The sequence below is a fragment of the Micromys minutus genome (genome assembly GCF_963924665.1).
Source record: "Micromys minutus genome assembly, chromosome: 11".
In the NCBI taxonomy this organism is placed as follows: domain Eukaryota; kingdom Metazoa; phylum Chordata; class Mammalia; order Rodentia; family Muridae; genus Micromys; species Micromys minutus.
In genome coordinates this window covers 50536549-50545023 of record NC_137980.1, presented here as the reverse complement: position 1 = coordinate 50545023, position 8475 = coordinate 50536549, and the positions used below count along the sequence as shown (strand labels likewise).

Here is an 8475-nt window from a genome sequence, read left to right as displayed (position 1 = left end):
TGTTGACCAGGAGTGGAAGCCTGGGTTTGATTTGTAACAATGGAGGCGGGGACCCCAAACATAAGAGTGTAGAAGGAACTCACCTTAAGTGTATCAGAATATGATACAGCATCTCAGCTAGCTCATCCATGGTGGGGTACTGATACCTGAAACCCAGAAGAACCGCTCCTGAATTAGAAAGCACCCACAGTTCCCAGACACTGGGAGACCTTGACCAGTCCAGGAGTCTTACAGAAACACAACATTTGTTTTAATTAATTCATTAATTAATTCACTTTACCAAAAGCTCAAAGGATGTGACCTGGTGCCTAGAAACAAGTGTGGCGTGCTACATGATCCTCCATGACTGTCATGTGAGGAAGAAATAAAAGATCCACACTCCTCATACCAGAGCAGGCTACAGGAGAAGAACTGGTCACAGGGCCTACTATGTGCTATTCCCACACCTTAACATTCACTTCCAGGCTCAGGATGTGCAGCGGCATGTCTGCCAGTCATATTTAGGCAGCCAACTGTAACAGGAAACAGCGCTCTCCTGGGCCTATGCATAAAACTCAGGATCTCAGAATAAATGTGCATTTTTTTCACTTAGGTCTAATGCGTTTATTTTATCCACTGCTTATTTATAATATGAACTGATTCTAAAATGGCCAGGGAAGCCCAGAGCTAAAGAGAAAGTCACAGATGACAGAATCAGAAAGGAACAGGATATTTTAAAATGAGACTGTGTGTGTGTGTGTGTGTGTGTGTGTGTTGTGCACTTAGAAAACACTCTTGATGGCAGCACCAAGACACCTGTATCTGAGACACAACAGCGTGGACAGAGTCATCTAGGATTCTGTGTGACAAGAATCCGGCTCTGCTACCTCCTTGCACACTGATGAAGAATCCCATTGGCTGTTGGAGCGAGTGAGCGAGCAAACACAGAGCATTAAACAGTGTCTGGCAGAGCCTGGATCCTCTGCAGGTGCAGACTCCCTGTCTGGAATGCTAACTGCACAGAAGTCACTGGCAGATGCAGACTCATAGCATTATAGATTCTGAATTATTGGATTAAGTATGTTCAATCTATACCAGGCAGAAAAGTCTGTTGGAAGAATACTTTTACTACTCAATTCAAAACTCTGGACTTTCTAACCTGAGACAAGAATAAAAAAAATCAGACTTCAAGGCTGAGCACGATGGTGCACACCTTTAATTCTAGCACTTGGAAGGCAGAGGCAGGCAGATCTCTAGAAGTTGAAGGCCAGTCTGGCCTACATAGTGAGTTCCAGGTCAGCTGGAGCTATGTAGACAGAGCCTGTCTCACAAACAAACAAAGAAACAAGCAAATCAATCAATCAATCAATCAATCAGACCTCATTCTAATTTCTAAAATGCAATTCCGGTTCATCCAACATACTTGACCCTGTTCATAACCCCAGAATGTTAGCCTCCCATTAATAAAAGGAGGGTTTTAAGACAAGAAGGGGATGTGTGTGTTTTATTAGAAGTCTATTATTGTGCTCTTTTAAAAATAATATTTATTTCTTGTTATGTATACGAGTACACTGTAGCTATCCTCAGACACTTCAGAAGAGGGCAACAGATTCCATTGCAGATGGTTGTGAACCACCATGTGGTTGCTGGGATTTGAACTCAGGACCTCTGGAAGAGCAGTCAGTGCTCTTAACCACTGAGCCACCTCTCCAGCCCTGTTGTGCTCTTTAATCCAAAGATTATGCAAGCTCAAAGGGAATCTGTTTGGGGTTGGAGAGATAGCTTACTGCACATAATGATAAGGGCTTAGGAGCAGTTATTGCTCTTACAGAGGACCAAGGATCAGTTCCAGCACTCACTTAATGGCTCACAATCACCAGTATCTCCAGTTCTAGGAAGAGGGAGGGCCCAATATCCTCTTCTGGCTTCCATGGGTATTGCATGGGAATATATATAGTGCACATGGTGCACGTGTATCCATGCATACAAATATTCATACACTCGAAATTAAAATATTTTCCTTTAAATGGGGAATGTGCAAAATCAAATACATACAGTTGGGTCCGATGTCATGGAATGTCAGGATAAATGGTCTATTTCTCTTCAGTGAGCCCCTTATGGTGACATGGACAATACCATGGGATGTTTCTATGTCATGCTCCTATAACAAGACAGTGTAAAGTCTTAGAAAGGCTTTATGAACTGTAAACCCACCAGAGACATGCGGTTATACCTAGTATTCCTACTCTTTAGGTCTTCTATCCACAACCACACAGAAAATGTCTCATTTTTCATCTGAAAAACCTCACTATGAGTCCAGGAAATAAATTTGCAATTGGTTGTGGGAAGGAGATCAGCCAGTTGGATAAGGAGCCAGGAGAGACATGGGAGCACAGCTAAGGTAAAAAGTCACAGGTTTCAAAGCTCTGAATCATGTCTAGCTGTACATCCCCATGGTGTGAGAATATATCATTAGAATCAAGCATCCTCTCTTAGATGCTGGCAGGTTTCACAATACAACATCATCTGTGAGCCCTTAGCTAACAGAAACCCCCGTATCAGGATTTATCACCTGGGAAGTGAACTAACCTCACAGGAGCATTGGCACCACACACATCCTCTTCTCTGTCCCGTCCTGTCTCATGCTTCCTGCCTAGTAACCAGAGAGAGGTCCTTGTTATGATGCCCAACACCCCAAGGATTTAAGGTAAGCTTCCTTTTGTTTTGTTTTGTTTTGTTTTGTAGGAACAATCTTTTATTGGGGCCGAAGCTTCACGTTGCTCAGCTCCTCCAGCTTTCTCTTGGGCACCCGTGTGTGCCCACCCTCTTCTTGATGAACTTGAGTGTGTGCTTGTTCTCGGTCACTTTGAGCAACTCCATTTCGCATGCCATTCACAGGGAGCAAAGCCACACACCTCCTGATCTGGTCCCACACGAACTTGGTATGCTTGGTGAGGGGCCCGCGGTGCTGACTGTGTCTGGGCTTGCTGAAGTTCTTCCTCACCTTGTTGAGGTCCACGGCCACAGGGCAGTGCAGGACCATGGCTACTGCTCTCCGACAGTGGTCGGGACGGGAAGCTAAGGTAAGCCTCCTTTTTTGCCATATGGGCTCTAATTTCTCTCTCCAGAGACTCCCACTGTGGCCTGTTGGTCTAACCGCAGCATCAATAATTCTTCTTTCTTTTTTCTTTTTTTTTTAGACTTTATTTTAAAAAACAAAGATAAAAAATTTTAAACATTTTTGCATAAATGTATACAAACACATTTTTCTTTTCTTTTCTTTTTTTTTACAATGAGCAAAAAGTATATGTGATACAGGGTGTAACCTGGAATTTGTCAATGTGTTCTTGGTGTGTAAGGATTGAGCATGACTTTTTTTTTTTTTTGTTTTGTTTTGTTTTCTTTTTTTCTTGGACTTCACACAGTCTGTGAGTTGTTTCTGGGGCAGTGCGAGCCTCTGGGGTTAGCATCCCACTATCTCAATAATTCTTCTAATAAACTATTTATCAGTAAATTGTCTCAGGCTCCTTTTTATTTTTTTAGGTAAGGTCTCACTAGGTACCCCTGGTAGTCCTAAAATCTACTATGTAGAGCAGGCTAGCTTAGAACTCATGAAGGTCTACCTGCCTCTGCCATGCGGTATCAGCATCCCTCTCTAGGACTTGTGTTTGAGACTGAGAGATCACATCTGTGACTTGGTGCTTCTCCTGAAACTGGAGAAACTGGAGATTCAGGAGGTGGAGGCTCTGCCACTACTCTTACTCCTGGTTCTTGTGTGTGCCCTTAAGACCTGAGACGTCCTGGACTGCTCCTGGTTTAAGGGTGCTGGGCAGTTTGTTCCATCTATCCCATGAAACATGAACCAAAGCAAATGGAGTTGGGAAGCGGTCAGAGCAGAGCTCAGCTCAGGGAACTGAGTAAAGCCACAAAGGTTTTGTTATTGATCATGCTGTGGATTTGTCCTGCATCGTGGGGGATGATGGACAGGGAAAGGAAGAGGAACAGAATGCTGAGCTTTATCTCATCTATTCCAATTTTAACATCCCTAAAAAATGAACAGTCTGCATAACTAATGCATCCCTGCTGATGGTATCTCCATCTGCCAGTCTCACATTAGGTAGATTGAAAATGCAAAACCCGGGCTGGAGAGGTGGCTCAGCGGTTAAGAGCACTGACTGCTCTTCCAGAGGTCCTGAGTTTGATTCCCAGCAACCACATGGTGGCTCACAACCATCTGTTACAGGATCTGATGCCCTTTTCTGGTGTGTCTGAAGAAAGTGACAGTGTACTCATAAATAAATAAATTATTAAAAAAAAAAAAAAAAGAGGAAATGCAAAACCCACTGTGCTTAGTGGTAAATGATTTCAGTGACAGAACTCAGGAGGTGGAGGCAAGAGGATCAGAAGTTCAAAGTCATCCTTGGCTGGACCAGGAGTTTATCTGCATTAGAGAACCCATCTTCAAAACAAAAGTCCCACAAAGGCCTTCCAACATAACTCCATCTCAACCGTGGACTGCCTCTTTGCTGGGGCACACAGAAGGTGTCAAGCTGATCGGACATTGATATTTCTCCACAGTGTGAGCCAGCGAGATGCCTCAGCACTGGAGACATTTCTGCCAAGCCCAACAACTTGATTTTGATCCTCAGACCTCAGGTAGTGGAAGGAAAGAACTATCCCCTTCAAGATAGTTCATGGCTTCTACATGTGTACTGTGTGTCCCACAAGTTGGGAAAGTCTGTAGTAAGTCTGTAGGCCAGGATGCCCTTGTGTCCATCCTCCCACAGGCTGAGATTATACATGTGAGCTTGCTCTTTGCTTTTGTTTTCTGAGATAGTCTTGCTAAACAGTTCAGGCAAGACTCACGATCATTCTACCCCAGCCTCCCAAGTGCACCACCCCAGTGCACTGCCAAGCCACAGTGGACACCATAGCAAAAGCCCAGGCTGGAGTAGATAGATAAAGTCAGGCAGGCATGTTGCTTCCTGTGGCTGATTTCTTTTGTTGAAGGCTATTGATGGTTTAAAACAATGGGAGAGGCACGGGGTAGAATCAGATGTGAGCTGACTTAGAAGAAAGCAAGCACGGGGTTTGTGGAGCAGAAATGAAAATAAACTCCTGTGGCTTCATGAGCATTTTCCCCCTATAATAATGGAGAGCAGAAAGAATTTAAAAAGGAGAGGAAGGGGACATGTTGGGGTACATGGGATGAATGGGAGGAAAGAGCTGGTGGTAGATAAGATCGAGATATATTGCTTACATAGATGCAATTGCCAAAGACAAGAGAGAAGGAAGAAATCACAGCTGAGGAGGCAGATCCGGGAATGCAAGGCAAACGAGAAGGATGCTCGGGGGCGGGGCAGACACGCAGACCACGCCCTGTGTGAATCAGAGAGCTCAGGGGCGGGGCAGACAGGCAGACCAAGCCAAGTGTGGAGCAGAGAGGAAGCAGAGACCTCATCCAGGAAGTAAGCCAACCATTCCCAGGGAGGAGCCTGGCAGCTTAACTGCAGGGCAAGTCTGCCATCACCTGTGTCTCAGATCCACTGGGGCTGGCGTCAACAGAGACAGCTCAGTAGTGAAGAGAACTTGCAGCTTTTGAAGAGGACCCAGGTTCAGTTCCCAGCACCTGCCTGGAGGGTCAGAGCTGTTTGTAGTTCCAGTTTCAGAAGATCTGTCAGGCTGTTCAGTGCTCCCTGGGTATCAGGCACAGTACTCATACACACAGGCAAAGCCCTCATATGTCCCGCGCAACCGTCTCGCCAGTAAGAATGACGCGGCACACAAATAGGATTCTTCTGCGGTAAAGCTTTAATGCTCTCGAGAGGCAGAGCATAAGCTTACATCAAGTAGAAGCGAAGACCACGAACTATCTAGCCCGTCCCCTTATATAGGAATCAGTCCTCGCCTTGGACGTGGAGCCCCCTGATTGGTTGAAACTCATCAGACCCTATGACGCCACAGGAGAGGCAGAGCTCAAGGAGTGGAAAGTTACCCAGCACGTGCGCACATGGCTTGTTTACTGCTAACTCCAGTTGGATGTCAGCGCCATCTTGTAATGGAGAATGTGCAGGCAGCGCCCCACATTCTCATATACATAAATTAAGAACAAGTTCTTTAAAAAAAAATCCAGTGGTGAATTTGACGTTATAGTGATGACTACTCCTTTGCGACAAGCCAGCACTAAGAAAGGCACTATCCTGAGTAAAAAGATGGTTGCTTGAGAGTGAACCACTATGAGAACCTAAAAACAAGGACCAGCCACACATCTGGTGACATTTTGCCATAGTGTCTGGGTGTGAGACAGACATGTGAAATGAGTGTGAAGATACAGCAGCTCACACCTGGACATATGAAAAAGGTCGGTGGTGTGAAGCTTGGGCAGTTAAAGGCACAGGAGTCAGTGGCTCACCCTCTGTGGAGAGATCAGGTCCTATCGCTGTGATAACCAATCCCCTTTAAGACTCGGAAGCCCTTGCCAGTGGTCCGTATGTGTCCATGTCTGAAATCATCTGTCATATAGCTTAATGCTTGCATGCTGAGAATTTCAAAGCTCAAGTGTAGGAGAGGCTTGATTTGCACAGGTGTCTCCCTGGTGGGTGAGACATGAGCTCACAGTGACCAATCTTCCAGTACAGAGCTATTCACCAACACACTTTGCTTACGTATTAGCTATCCTGTGGTATGCAGGCTAGCTTTAGTGAGAATTTACTTGGCCTGTAGGTTGAAATGCAGTGATTATCAGGGGCTCCCTGTAAACACAGAAAAGACTCCTAGGATGGAGGTGTCTGTCATGTAGCTCTTGATTGGTCCAGCCTTAGCACAACTCAAATGACAAGCCAGACAAGAGACCCAGCTCACTAGATCACCCCACCCCCAATGCGGGCTGTGATATTTGTAGACACAGAAGAAGGAGCTCCAGGCTCTTCCTGCCCCATGTCTCCCTTTCCTGTTTGAACTTTTGGTATAACTTTTATTTCTAAAAAGCTCTTTTTGTTCTCTTCTTATGATTGTCTTTGAAGTTGTTTTAGACAAGCTCTAAGCTGCGAGTTCATGGCTGGCTTAGAGGTGAACATGCTGCTACTGCCTCCCAAGTACGGGGATGTATATGCATGAGCCACCGCATCCTGATCAGGACACACGTTTTCTTACTTAAAGAATTACATTTGTTTACTTATTTATTTTAGTGGGGGAGGGGCAATGTTGCCATGGTGTGTGTGTGTGTGTGTGTGTGTGTGTGTGTGTGCTTGCAGGAATTGCTTCTCTCCTGCCACGTGGGACACAGGAGTGGAACTCAAGATGTCAGGCTCAGACTGGCTAACTCTTCCTCAGGTGCCTGCTTCTGTTTAGCTATCTTGCCAGTTCCTTTACTGTGCAATCAAATTTTAAAAATGTCTTACTCTTTTTTGTGTGTGCCTCTAACATCCATGTTCTCTCTTTCTCCCCACTCCCCATTTCTATCTCTCCCCTGTCTCTCTTTTCTCTCCTCCCTCTTCCGTCTCAGAAAGATCTCACAACTACTTAACTTATGATCTCCTGCCTTGGTCTCCAGGATGCTGGCAGCATAAGGCCTCTTGAGCTGCCATGCCTGGTGTGTTTCTTCTCTTCTGTTTGACCTGGCATTTTCCCCACTGACCCTTCCACACCTGTTTCCTTTAGTTCGTTCCTGTACTGTTTTTACCTTTATCCTAACTAGTTTTTAACTTCATAGCTCATTCTATATAACCGCAAATTCCATGATTTATTCTTTTCTGCTCTGTGGTTACTGTGTGTGTGTGTGTGTGTGTGTGTGTGTTGACTGGCTTTCATTTATAATGCATTTCCATATCTAGTTTGGTTTGTTCACCTTGCTCTTAAAATTACTTTCTCATCTCTGATTGACACTGATGATTGAGCCCCCAAGAGAAGGATGCCTACTAAGACCCCCAAAACAAAATAGAGATAGCTAACAGATGTGTAACGTGCAGTCCAGAACCAGACATGAGAAGGCAACGTGACCCCTGAAAAGGTCAGCTCCTCAGTCAGTAAATCTAAAGAAATGCAAAGAATTCAAGATATATTTTGTAAAAATTTCATTTCAAATGAACAAGCCTATGGGTGAAACACGAAAGGAAGTGCAAGTGTGAGGTTTGTATATGCTCTGCCCATCACTGTTTGGAGGTGTGGCCTTGTTGGAGGAGGTGTGGTCTTGTTGGAGGTGTGGCCTTGTTGGAGAAAGTATAACACTGTGGGCATGGGCTTTAAGACCCTCATTCTATCTGGCTGGAAGCCAGTGTCCTCCTAGCTGACTTTAGAACAAGAGGTGGAACTCTCAGCTTTTCCAGTCTCACATCTGCCTGGAATCTGCCATGCTCCCTCCTTGATGACGATGGATTGAACCTCTGAACCTGTAAGCTAGCCCCAAATAAATGTTCTTATAAAAGCTGCCTTGGGCTGGAGGGATGGCTCAGTGGTTAAGAGCACTGACTGCTCTTCCAGAGGTCCTGAGTTTAATTC

The 8475-nt window shown here is 45.1% G+C and overlaps 1 pseudogene across 1 annotated transcript in view; it reads right to left on the bottom strand.

Annotated features, from left to right (window-relative positions):
• The window catches only part of LOC308427440 (protein NDRG3-like), a 14295-nt pseudogene extending 13810 nt beyond the window's left edge, over window positions 1–485 (bottom strand). Inside the window, exons 1-2 of the transcript in view lie at window positions 445–485; window positions 84–146 (exon numbers count right to left, since the gene is read on the bottom strand). The product of the transcript in view is annotated as a protein NDRG3-like (transcript). The remainder of the gene's footprint in view (window positions 1–83; window positions 147–444) is intronic.
• Window positions 486–8475: the final 7990 nt, after the last annotated feature.